The 13,836-nt window shown below is 39.1% G+C and overlaps 1 protein-coding gene across 2 annotated transcripts in view; it reads right to left on the reverse strand.

Moving 5' to 3' along the window:
* The window catches only part of lrrc4ca (leucine rich repeat containing 4C, genome duplicate a), a 67,339-nt gene extending 53,832 nt beyond the window's left edge, over positions 1-13,507 (reverse strand). The window contains exons 1-3 of one of the 2 annotated variants that reach the window (XR_008397887.1): positions 12,422-13,507; positions 11,954-12,126; positions 11,738-11,826 (exon numbers count right to left, since the gene is read on the reverse strand). The gene's annotated coding sequence lies outside the window, so the exon portion shown is untranslated. Of the gene's footprint in view, positions 1-11,737; positions 11,827-11,953; positions 12,127-12,421 lie in introns of those variants that run through there. The other variant, XM_017486225.3, reaches the window with a different exon arrangement.
* Between the last annotated feature and the right edge of the window lie 329 nt (positions 13,508-13,836).

A 13,836-nucleotide genomic window follows, 5' to 3' on the forward strand; every position in this document is an offset into this window, starting at 1 on the left:
CAACATTCTGGCATCATTTGCCTACCCTCCATTGCTAATATCACTCTCTTCAGCTCAACACAACCCTACTTCAGCAGGGAACAGAAACAAAACAGCAATTCTGTGGGTGTATATCAGCAGGGTTTGGGTAAGAAAGAAATGAAAGAGAAGACAGAAAATTGGGAGAATTTGACAGGGCAGTGTAGCACTCTGCTGAAGCTAGATAATGATATATCAAAAAAAGTTACAGAAGGATTATCAAAATGTGTGTGTGTTTGTGTGTGTGTGTGTGTGTGTGTGTGTGTGTGTGAGAGAGAGAGAGAGAGAGAGAGAGAGAGAGAGAGAGAGAGAGAGAGAGAGAGAGCGAGAGAGAGCAGGAGAGTGAGTGTGAAAGATAAAGAGGGAGACAGAAAGGGGGGGGGGGTGTGCAGAAAAGAAGAAATATGATACAGAATGACAAGACAAACCAGGTGAGAAAGCAAGACAACCATTAGCAAAGGAAAAAAGAGCAGAAAGAAGAAAGTGTGAAAAAAGATAGAGAGATGGATCTTAGTGTACACCAGGGCATGGAGTCGAAATGGGATTGCACACAGTGGAGTGTGTCCATAACTGTAGCATGTCACAGCTCCTGCCATGTTTCAAGAGTCTTCAGAGGTTGTGACTGTAAGTGACCAAGCCTAGGAATATCACACAAGGTGATAGAAAGAAAAAGAAAGTGAGAGATCTGAAAAAGAAAGAGAGAGATTTATAGTAGTTCCGAAGAGCTAAAAGGTTGTTTTGATTTCTTTCATGACTAATATTATGCTAGAAAAAAGATGACGTATTATGTCTGTATCTGAGCTGTTTAAACACACACACACACACACCTGTGCCCTAGAGCCCAAACACACACAAGCCCTAGCACAGCTGTCACCTACACCATGACACTCCACTCAATCACCCATATCTCTCTCTCAAGAACCCCTGTGTATTATACACTCATTCATAAGCATGAAAGGTCACAGTAACATGCTCTTGTCATGATAACTCATACAATGTGCACATCAGAAAGAAGACTCATGATCATATGTCTAATATGTGCTAGTGCTCTGTGGAGGCTCAGCTATATTAGTTTATAATACACTTCTGACTAAGATGTTTGTTCTATTCAGTACCAGGGGGTTGTAAACCTAATGCACGTCAAGCTGAAATGATACTACTACTGGTGGCTAGACTTAGTGTTTCATTGAAATTGGATGCCTTGACTTATTTGAGGTGCCATTACTTAATTTAGTCATGTGATTTCTATAAATCAATACAATACTATCAAGTATATTACCTGAAAAGATTGAAAGGAATTCATGTTCATTTATACATGTATTTTACAGGACTATAGCCTACAGCAGGTGTATGGCTTCTGCTTGGTTGGAATGAATACCTGCACCTACACCGGCCCTTTCCAGATAAGATTGGACAGCCCTGGCCTACAGTATATTTTAACAATAATAATAACAATAATAATAATAATAATAATAATAATAATAATAATAATAACAATAATAACAATAATATATTTTTATTAATAATGCATATATTATCATCATCATGGCACACGGTGGCTTAGTGGGTAGCAAGATTGCCTCACACCAACAGGGTTGGGGATTCGGTTCCTGCTGCGACCCTGTGTGTGCGGAGTTTGCATGTTCTTCCCGTGCTGCGGGGGTTTCTCGGGGTACTCCAGTTTCCTCCCCCAGTCCAAAGATGTGCATGGTAGGCTGATTGGCATGTTCAAAGTGTCTGTAGTGTATGAATGTGAATGTGTATGTGATTGTGCCCTGCGATGGATTGGCACCCCATCCAAGGTGTACCCTGCCTTGTGCCCCGTGCTTATTGGGAGAGGTTTCAGGTTCCCCATGACCCCGTAGGATAAGCAGTATAGAAAATGGATGGATGGATCATCATCATCATCATCATCATCATCAGAACCATTTAGATTTGTTAAAATTGTATTTGTTAGTAACATCACACACATCATTCTTTAGAATGCAGTAAGCAGCCAAGGTTGTATGAGTTCTCACTGGATTCTTAGAATGCATTTTTTGTTAGCTTTGGATTTATTTATTTTTTTGGATTTCACCTGGTTGCCTGTAAACCATCACTGAACTTTTCCTTACTACCCCTTACAGTTCTATGTCTTTCCTTTGGAATGTTTAGCAAGGATCTTAAAACCACAAGCTGTTTAGCTTAATCCCCTATGTAAGCAAATAACAATTAAGACTTCATATAGCTATAATATCCAATTTTACAGTACGTCTAACTAGATACAGATTCTCTATTTTTTTTTCATTAGAAAGTGAATTTAGTAAAAATGCATTCTGGGGCCACTGAGAGTTAAAGATCAGGACATGGTCCCTGACCTGCAATTTGTCAGACAACCATCTCTTAGTATTGATCATTACATTAAAAGTCTTCTGTTATTTTATAGAAGAATAGACCTCATCAGCACTCAAAATGACATAAAATATGAATTACTCAATTTCTCTTTTAGATTATTTGCTAACCTATAGTGCAAACATATGCAGTTCAGACTTTAAAAGTTTTTTTTTTTTTTTTAAAGCTCTCTATAAATTATTCTCTTTTGTAAATGTTATATTCATTTATGTAATAGTGGAACATTAGTACAGCCCAGAGTACCCACCAGCAAAATATGGCATGTTAGATATTTGACATTAGGAACATGTTATTTTATCCTTGCCAGTTTTCTTTTTGGAAAATATTTTTCTATAGAAGCACAGGATCAGACATGTAAACATTTTAATTTTTTTTCTTTAAATGATATAAACTTTGAAAGTCAGTGTGACCACAGACATTAATAATGAACCTATCTTTATTACATCATTATCATCATCAATTATGTAGTGCTTTAAGTATATGGCCACTGTATATTTCTAAATATTCATCACTTTACATTTATGGCATTTGGCAGACATCTTTATCCAGAGCAACTTACATTTATCTCATTTACACAACTGCACAGCTGAGGGTTAACGGCCTTGCTCAACCTTGGGGGTACTGGGATTTGAACACAACCTTCCAATCAATAGTCCAACATCTTAACCACTTTCCCATTGAACAATGGTATACATTCTTAAACTCCCAACCCAGCCATGCCACAGTACAGTTGCTTGTAGCTCTGTTTTATTTCTATAAAGCCGGTCATGAGTCATATTTTCCACCCATTCACAATTCTGTCAACAGACATCCCTTGTATCCGTCATTTGACTGGTAAGATACAAGCTATGAATTTGGAGGAAAGGAACATTTGGGTCAAAATAAGGGATAGATGTCAGACAGGATAGACACAAGGACAATTTAGAGCATACTGAGATTTGCTACCAAAAAATATGCTTTGAAATGGCTTTGAACAATCATTGTCAATCATCAAATTTTTTTCGGTGCAAATCAGTGTATCATGTTCTGATTATAGTTTGAACCTTCCTAACAAAATCCATCAGCAATATAAACAGAGCAACAATTTAAGCTCATAGCACACTAATGGACTACAACGGTGATGCACAGAGCACCTGAAATAGCATGCTTGCCACACCCGGTCAAAAAGCTCAAGTGTACTTCCCACAGCCACTTCCTCAAATTTAGCTCTCAAGTCCTATTTATAAAATTTGTTAACAAAATGGAATAATTGTATTTTGCTGAAATGCTATTTTTATGAAGGTGCGAGTATTGATTAGTCATAAAATCCTAGCTTTATAACATAAGCCAATTTGTTATTTTCATAAATAGAAATAAATGCACTTACACTGGCATTAGCATTGTGGAGTTCAAAAGCTGTTTATTTTTTCAATAAACCATATTTGTCTGCAATTACAATCATGGTAACATATTTCATGACCATCTCTTAGCACAGATGCACAGCCAAATAATAATTTTCTGACTTAAAGTGTACATTCTCACTTCATGTCCAGTCCCATCTTTTAAAAAAAAAGGTTGGTGGAAGAACACTTCATTATATAAGAACAAACAACCCTGACATTATCCATCCATCCATCCATCCATCCATCCATCCTCTACCGCTTACTCCTTTTCAGGGTCATGGGGAACCTGGAGCCTATCCCATGAAGCATCGGGCACTAGGCGGGGTACACCCTGGACAGGGTGCCAGTCCATCGCAGGGCACAATCATATACACACTCACACACACCCATTTATACACTATGGACAATTTAGATACACCAATCAGCCTACCATGCATGTCTTTGGACTGGGGGAGGAAACCGGAGAACCCGGAGGAAACCCCCGCAGCACGGGGAGAACATGCAAACTCCGCACACATATGGCCCCGGTGGGAATCGAACCCCGGACCCTGGAGGTGTGAGGTGAGCGTACCCAGACATTAATGGCCCATTAAAGACAAAACATCATATAATTAACAGAATTTAATGAACTGGCAGGCTCACCAAAAATATTGCCATACAAAGAAAAAGAATTCTAGAGTGCTCACACTTGAGTGAACAAACACAAAGTGTACAAAAAAAACAGAAATGCTTTTGTTGTAATTTTCTGCGAGTCAGCAGATTTTTTCTACCATTCAAATATCAAAGAGAAATCTACATGTGAAATTTAATTTTGTGTCATTACAAAACTGTCACTGCACTAAGATAGTTTTAAATTGAATGAGAGGAGCTGGTTTGATTGCCTAATATAGCAGCATGTCTAAGCACACCTCTGAGCATACCTTTGATACATTCATGGAAATAGGGCTGTACGTGTGTAAATATATGTAACAAGATTCTGATACATGCATATGTGCATGTCAGCAGCTGTGACAGTTTCTCATTTGTAAGAGTGCTGGAAGGCTGCACAGACTGACTGCATTGGTCATATCCAGTCATTAAAGGAGACTGAGAGCTTTATGCACAGGCATATTGTGAGAGGAAGTTACGTTAATGAACGCCAATAAGAACAATCAGCTCCACCTGCACTGCCCCTTTTCTGCTTTCTCAAATAACCTATTAAATGAATAGTCTTCCTAGCCCTGCCATTAACATTCTGTCCCCACCCCCATCTTGGTCTCCTGTGAGAGGGGAATCACTGAACTGCACCTCCATCAAACAGATGCTTTACTACGTGAGGAGCAGGCAAGCATGTCACTTTTTTCCCGAAGCCTATTTTAACCTTTCAAATTAGCAGGTAGAATTAATATAGCAGCCCAGTGCCATGTCACATAAAACAGATGCATCCCAGGTGCAGCTGAGGAACAAAGTAAGAGCTCTGCAGCACCTACACACAAACAGAAAGTGTGTGTGTGTGTGTGTGTGTGTGTGTGTGTGTGTGTTTGGGGGTGGGGGATGGGGCTCCTGAATGAAGAATGAGGGACCAAAAGGAAAAGGAAACTAACAGCACTAAAAGGGCTGATAATTCAATCATTCTCCATCCTGTATTCTGGTCATTTGCTTTTTAGTACCGTTTTGAGAATGATACGGCACCCACATTCCACAGTCATTAAATCAGACCTACTTTGGGCTTTATTGGCTTCATGACCCAGCTGCTGCAGCCCATTCTGCTGCTGAGGAGACAGCTGCACTTCCATTTACATAGCAGTGTGTCGATGGAGTGTGTTGATTAGTGGCTGTGAATTAGGATTATTGTTAGCAAAGCAGATTTTTGTGACTAACAAGACAGCAGTGGCAAAATGTTAAGTGTGGTGCTATTCTAAATTCCTGTTTTGAATGTTTTTTCTTGTTAAACAATGGCTATTTAACAAGAACAGGAGTTAATGCATGGGAGTCTTCTCAGACCTGATTTTCTGATCTGGCTCATCGGCAGTGCTGAGGTCTTCAACGAAATGTCCACAAGGGCACTCTGAATGGCCGATTTATGATGTCCACTGGAGTATTGAGAAAGACTGATGGGCCGGGGCAGAGTGCTGATTGATTAGGGCATTGACTAGGAGAATGTATTGTGCTCATCCTGCAGGAAGTACTGCCAATGGGAGACCTCTCCAGAGAAACCGTCCAACATTCTGACATTCATATTGAAGATCTACTGTAGATAGTGAGAAATTACTGTATGTGTATATAAGAGAGAGAGAGAGAGAGAGAGAGAGAGAGAGAGAGGAGATGAGATGCAAGATTTTAAGCATTATTGCATGTCATAGGCACTTTTGAGCACGTGTGTGTGTGTGTGTGTGTGTGTGTGTGTGTGTGTGTGTTTAAGGGGCTACAGTGAGTACGGGGGTTGAAGGGCGTGTGGTTTTGCATATGAGTGGATGTGGAGCTGTGTGATTTTTAGCTGTTTCTAGTCAAGGATAATAATAAATACAGAGATGAGGACGGGTTGCCTTCTGAGTCTGGTTCCTCTCAAGGTTTCTTCCTCTTAACATCTTAGGGAGTTTTTCCTTGCCACCGTCGCCACCGGCTTGGTCAATCGGGATTAATCCACACACTAAAATGTGTATCCTGTGTTTATATATTTCTGTAAAGCTGCTTTGAGACAATGACTGTTATAAAAAGTGCTATACAAATAAAATAAGTATTGAACACATTATATATATATATATATATATATATATATATATATATATATATATATATATATATATATATATATATATATTAATGAGGTTATTCACATGAAATTTTCACCAGACTTTGGTAGTATCAAGAAATCCAAACATTAAAGTCCATAAATGAAATTATGTGTAAAAAAGAGGAAGGACACAGGGAAAAAGTATTGAACACACTAACTGAAATTTATTTAAAACTTAGTGGAGAAGCCTTTGTTTGTAAGGACAGCTTCAAGATGCTTCCTGTATGAAGAAATTAATGAGCTGCAGTATTCAGGTGTGATTTTGCCCCATTCTTCTAAACATATTGTCTTTAAATCTTGTTCAATTGGATTCAAGTCAGGTGACTGGGCCATTTTAACGCTTTGATTTTTTTTTCTTTCTCTGAAACCAATTGAGAGTTTCCTTTGCTGTATACTTTGGATCATTGTCCTGTTGGAAGGTCCACTCACATCTCATCTTCATCATCCTAGTGGATGGTAGCAGATTCTTCTCGTCTCCTGGTAAAGGGCTAAATTCATCGTTCCTTCACTTATATGAAGCCTGCCAGTACCATGCGATGAAAAACAGCCCCACACCATGATGCTTCCACCTCCAAACTTCACTGTTGGTATATTGTTTTTAGAGTGATGTGCAGTGCCATTTCTTCTCCAAACATGGTGTGTAGTATGACAGCCAAAAAGCTAAAGTTTGCTCTTGTCTGACCAGAGTACACTCTCGCAGTATTTGATAGGCTTGTCCAAATGAGTTGTAGCAAACTTTAAACGAGCTTCGACATGCCTTTTCATTAGTAATGGAGTCTTGCAGGGTGAGCGTGAGCAGTGGAGTGCATTGCCTATTGTTTTCTCTGTGACAATGGCACCTGCTGCCTCCAAGTGTTTCTGGAGTTCTTTCCGAGTCGTCCTCGGCTCTTGGAATACTCTTCTGATTATTCTTCTGACTCCCTAGTCAGAAATCTTGCGAGGAGCTCCTGTGTGTGGCTGGTTGATGACGGAGTGATATTGCTTCCACTTGTGGATAATGGCCCCAATGGTGCTTACTGGGGGATTCAGAAGTTTTGAAATACGTCTGTAATTCTATCAATATGTTTTGTAAGAATAAGGTTGCAAAGGTCTTGGGAGAGCTCATCGCTTTTACCCATCATGAGATTTTTCTTGTGTGACACCTTGGTAACGAAAATACTTTTTATAGACCCTAAATTTACTAACCAGGCTGATATTAATTTGCACAGATTGGAGGTATAATTACTTACGGATTTCAGCTGGTTCCTTGCCTTACCTTACCTTGGAGAATTGCTTTTTCTTATCATGTTCGTTATTTTTTTCCTGTGTCATTCCACTTTATTACACATAACTTTATTTATGGGCTTTTGTGAATTCTTTATATTTCTGGATTTCTTGAGTTAATACTGATGTCTGGTTAAAATTCCATGTCAATAGACTTATAGTAAATATATTTACTGAAAAACATGTTGATGCATTAAATACTTATTTCCCCCACTGTATGCTAACCAATCCTAACTTAATTTAGAACATCTCAGTGCTGTACTGACTGTAGCTGCACTAAACAGTTACTCATTGTACAATGTGTTTTTATAAAGAAATGATACAAATAAAAGTTAGTAAAAACATATATTTTGCTATATTTTACCTGTTGTTTTCTTTTGATAGTAACAAGAATACATCCTTTTTCATGTCATCTCAGCCCTATAAATTCATAGCTCTTCCATGTTATGATGCATGTATTATGGTAGAGAGAGAGAAGGGGATAACACTGAGAATCTCCTTCACTCTTTAATTTCCCTTTCACACTGTATCAAATCCCATAGAATGTATACCTTCAGGAGATGAAAAATTGATGGGCGGGTACCATTATTGATAGAAGTCTGTAGCAGATTATAGGATGAATAGTCACACTTGCCTTAACTGGGAATTACACAGACTAATCTCCCGTTTTCAAAGGAGGCATTTATGACATTACAAAGAAGAAAGTCTTCCTTTGAGTCCGTAAACTTCTGGGAAAAAAATCAGAACATTAAATAAGACACGAGTGTAAACTGCTCCCCCCCATTTTTCCATTTCTCTCTCTCTCTCTCTCTCTCTCTCTCTCTCTTGCTCGCTCTCTCTCTCTCAGTGACTAAAACCTATATTGCTATACGGGTTTTCTGTTTGATCATTTATTTAATACTTGTACTTAATATGTGTCTTAGTACAATTGTCAGTTGGAAGGACCTCCTTCACACTGATATTCAATATGAAATATATTCTGATAAAGAAAAGAGAAAGATGAACAAATAAGGCTTAAGAAATAAAGAAAAAGTAAAAGTACTGACACTAGATGGATAGCAGGCTTTAGTCCCTGTTGGTGTCCATGCTGCACCTGCTCTGCTGCAGTCTGCTATGTGCTAATGACCCAGGAGGCTCTGGGGATTCCATTATTGCCATACTTGAATAGTGAAATAAACAAGCTTGCAGATGACTCACATTTCCTAGAATCCACCACAACACACTAGAAATTTATTTTTATATCACTGATAATTTTTCATTCTTCAGATTTTATACTTTCATCATTTCCATCATCAGCTGTTTATAAGACTTCATTGTGTCACCATCCACATGTATTACATTTCACACCAGCCCTCACCAGCAGTTAATCTGGATGTCCAGAACAGTTTTTAAAACTCCCATATATGAAAGGCTGAAGAGAGTTTTGGAGATGTGGATGGTAAAACATTTAGTGCCTTTGTGCAGTCATGAATCACACTGCAACATTCACCAACAAACAAATGTCATCTTTCCAATCAGCCCATATATTCATCACGCTAGAGCCCCTGACAGGGGAAGAACATAAAATGAGCAGTCTAATTTGTCTCCCCAAGGCAATACTACTCCATCATTCTGCTGCTCTTTTTCATATTTTGTCAGAAAAGGAGAAGAATACTTTGGGTGGGGTGGGGATGGGGCTAGTTGGTGTGGGGCTACAAAGAAGGGCTAGATTACTAAATAATAAAATTCAATGTATATGTGTGTGTGTGTGTGTGTGTGTGTGTGTGTGTGTGTGTGTGTGTGTGTTTGCCACCAATGGTGCCATGTTCTAAGGTGTTTCACATTTCTTCTGTAGATGTAAATATCAGGAAATGAAAGCTGAAAATCTATCATCACATATTCATCTTTTGATTTCAAACCCAAATGTCTTAGAAAGAAATACGTACGCTCAGTGTGTAATTGTCATGCATTCTTGTGTCTACATTCTATACATTTTCAACCACCTAAGTGATCACTGAATGTTTACCATGATATAGATTATATGAGTATAATCTCATGATCAGAACAACAAGAAGATATAAATCTACTCTACACACCTGACCTGTGTACCTGAAAGCCTCTGAAGTATGCTGTGCTTGAACTGATACAGCCTACTAAGCCTCAGAATGGGAATTTTGCCAACAGGAAGCTTTCTCAAAGGGATGACAGTGTGTGGGTGGGTGTACTTTGGCTGTTTCATGAAGACAAAATGGTGGATTACTACTGGACTGATGGAAGTAGTTCACTTGCGGCACATGTATACTGCCTGTAATTAATTTCCAGCTTCCATCATGGAACCTAAAATGATAATTTTCAATGTACTAGACTGTATGACCTATGTGCAATATAATATAATGTTGTAATATTAAATGTGTAATGGTATAATATATAGGTTAAAGCATATATTATTTAGAGAATCTGGAATGGTTAAGAAGAAGGACAAGAATAAGAAAACCCAGTTACTTAATACAACTTGAATCGTTAGACAAGTTGCTATGCATGTTGTTCTGTGAAAGTGTTTAGGCAGTGGACACATAGAACAATATTTGTAGATTCCACAGAATACACATTAATGGGCACAGTATGCATAAACCATCAATCCTCTTTTGCCCTAACCTTTATGGTTAAGTTGCAATGAATGATGGCGTGATGCATGGGGTATCAGACTTTATCAGCAAATACCTACTTAATAATAATCATCATTATTCTCCAGGGGTTCACAAGTCATTGTCGCTTTGTAATCATAATTTATGTATTTTCCAATTAATTAAACAAAACTTACTCCAATATTCTTGACATCTGGTGAAGTTAGCTAATTGGATAATGGTTTTCATTGACTGTAGTGCATTAAATCTCAAGTTCCAAGTTTCTGTGTAACTGTCTGAGCTCACTCTAGCAATTTTCTCCAGACAGCAAGGTAGTTTCCTCAGGCTAGCCTGGAAAAAAACAACAACTAAAGATCACTAAACAGGCTTGGATATAATTACATTAATTAATCATGTGTTTAATAATTAATTCATTTGTATTCTAGCTGATTTGTTTTAATTGAAAGATATATACATTTAAATGAATATAGGCTTTTATAAGTACAAGACTGCATAACCTATAATAAGATTACTTGTGACAATAGTGAAATTAATACTGAGAAAAAATACTGTGATTATTATTTTAGCTATTGTTGTGCATTCCAGTATTGCCACTAATGCACTTATTATAGTATACAATGCACAGTAACACATGAGTGGTCATAAGGGTCAAATCAATAAGTTTAATGAATTATGTGACATTCTGAAGAAAGCGTGCTCCACTGGTTTGGGTTTGGCAGAGATTTCAGCACCACAGGGGTTGTGGACAGCTCCATGTGCATGAAGCTGAAAATCCCCACTCAAATCAACAAGAGTGCCACAGCCAAGAAGGACAAGAAGTCACACACTGCATCGCTTCTCATAAGATTACACAAATCCGATAAGTAACATTTAATTAATTTTAAGCTTAGACGTTATCTTGCGGTAGACGTGTAAATATCCGTCAAAATCTCATATTTTTGACAAAATATCAATTCTTGGGGAAAAGAAAAAAGAAGAAAAAAACATATATTGTCTGATGTCGTAGTCAAACGCGACAAACGAGATGCAACAGCCTGCATCCCTTCCCTGCAATAAACCAATACATACTGGCAGAGCCGTAGTGCAATTCATGATCGTAAGTGCACAATGCTTTCAGACTGCACAAGGATGCGAGATGGAGGAAAGGAAAGCTATTGAATGGTACTTCGTATTTTTTAAGGGCTGGTAATTTTATGAATAATGAGGAGAGAGAGAGAGAGAGAGAGAGAGAGAGAGAGAGAGAGAGCACTTTAAATTAAATATGAGTTAGCTTAATGATCAGTGCACAAGTAGTCAAGCCACAATACTCACATCACATCCTTATAATAGACTACAGACGCTCTTTAAGTGCACAGCAGTGATAGTTTCTCTGTCGCTAAAAGAGAAAGACCAAAACAACATTCTGTAATTAGGATTTCTAGCCATTTCGAGCTGCAATAACGTGACGCACACGACGTCTAAAATGCTGCCAGTGCATTAAAAAGAAGGATGAGCCTACTTACTTTTCTCGAAATTTTCTATCAGTTAAAAGCAGGGAGCGCAATCTTGGACTCCTTCCCCACGACAAACGCGACGAAACTCCATCTGCAATTTTCATGCGCACAGTTTTTCACCACGCAGACTTCAGGCTACACCTCGAACCCAAAATCGCTCGATCCTTCACCAAGTCTGAAATCTGAAACATGCGCATCCATATGCTGTCCTGTGTACTTTCTCCATACGGTGAAATATCAAACTGACACGTACCACTTTGTGATGCAGTACAAATGCATATCGTATTAACCGGACACCGATTTGTCCATCATTGCGACAGAAGCTAGCACTTTTCTTAGCACTACATATAAATAAAATCAGATCCTGATTGGCGTTGGTGTCCCATTCTTTAATAACGCTGATTAATGATATGTATTATGGTTTTATGCACAGCCTCGCAACCACTTACAGCACCTCCTTCAACAGTAACCACTTACTGCTGAAACTGACCGCTCTCTCCACGTTCCCCTTCCCGTCCTTCGCCAGAAAGCAAAAGTAAAGCACCCAGACTGGTTCATTCCGTCCTCGTCGTTTAGGATGGAACTTTTTTCTTCTTCTTTTATCCAGTATCTCACAGACCAGTGCGAATTTCAAGACGCTTATTTCCTTTAATTATCATTATGGCCCCTGAAATGATTTGCCGCGTTAGGCATTTGCGAATGTAGAAAAACAACTGGGGGTGGGGGATGGGGTCAATTTAATCACACCGATGTTTCCAAGAGAATCCTTGTCAAAAACCAGTAGGCTAGTTCATATAAGACCCAACGGCGTCTTTCTCCAAAAGCGCATACCGATGCTTTCATTGAATTAGCGGATAGAATTAAATATAGGTCCTCTTCACTTCTTACCAAAAATCAGCGCTGAAAAAGTCATATTTTTTTTCTCTATATTCCATGTGAGATGAATGTAAACTCGTGCTTTCTGTAAATAACGGTCTATCCGTGTCTTCTATCTAAGCCATCGTGTTCCGGCACTCTTGGGCGAGCAAATCACAGGAGGCGATGCTACGAAGATCCACAGTGACTAGTTTTTTTTTTTTTTTTTTTTTTTTTTCCCGTTCATTCCATATCAACGTTCACAGTGCCATGAGATCAGAGTGAATGAATAAAAATGACTATAAAGTCCCATGGGCAGGAGTATCTTCACTAGACTTGTTGAAGTCCTGCTAGAGATGATTGCAGATGAGGTGAAAATGTCTCGCGCTATACCCAGACCTGTCCACTTCTTCTCGCCTCCATGGCACAGCACATCTACTCTGATGCAACGTGACTTGAACTCCAACGCCACTGATGCTCACTGACTCCCAGGTACGCGCAAAGCAGTGCGCATGGTTCAGTAATGAGTATACGTTCCTTACTTTGGTTTCTTCTTATATAACAGCTCTCCAGGTGGCGCCTCGATTAGATGAAATATAATTATCCAATTACCTCCTATCAGCCTACTAGTGATTGGCCAATATGAATAAGAGCACAGAGGAGCATATGACCGAGGAGACGCATGGAAACGTGAGCGCGTGTTTTTGCGGCGCCGGCAACTGTGCGTGTGTGTGTATGTGCGTGTGAGAGAGAGAGAGAGAGAGAGAGAGAGAGAGAGAGAGATTCTCCGCAGCCTTCTGTTTATAGCGAAAGGGACGCGACTGCCATCTACTGATTCTCTCACACCTATCTTGACTTGCCTAATCCCCCCCCCCCCCCCCCCCCCCTCCGCCCCACAAAACAAACAGACACACACACACACACACATACGCACACACCTCCGACTGATTGGAAGGCGGGCAAGTAACTGCGCGCATTTTCGAAACGGTCATAGCTATCGATGTTCTATACTCAAACAGCAACTTAAAGCAAAAATC

Source organism: Ictalurus punctatus, chromosome 14 (assembly GCF_001660625.3).
Source record: "Ictalurus punctatus breed USDA103 chromosome 14, Coco_2.0, whole genome shotgun sequence".
Taxonomy (NCBI): Eukaryota; Metazoa; Chordata; class Actinopteri; order Siluriformes; family Ictaluridae; genus Ictalurus; species Ictalurus punctatus.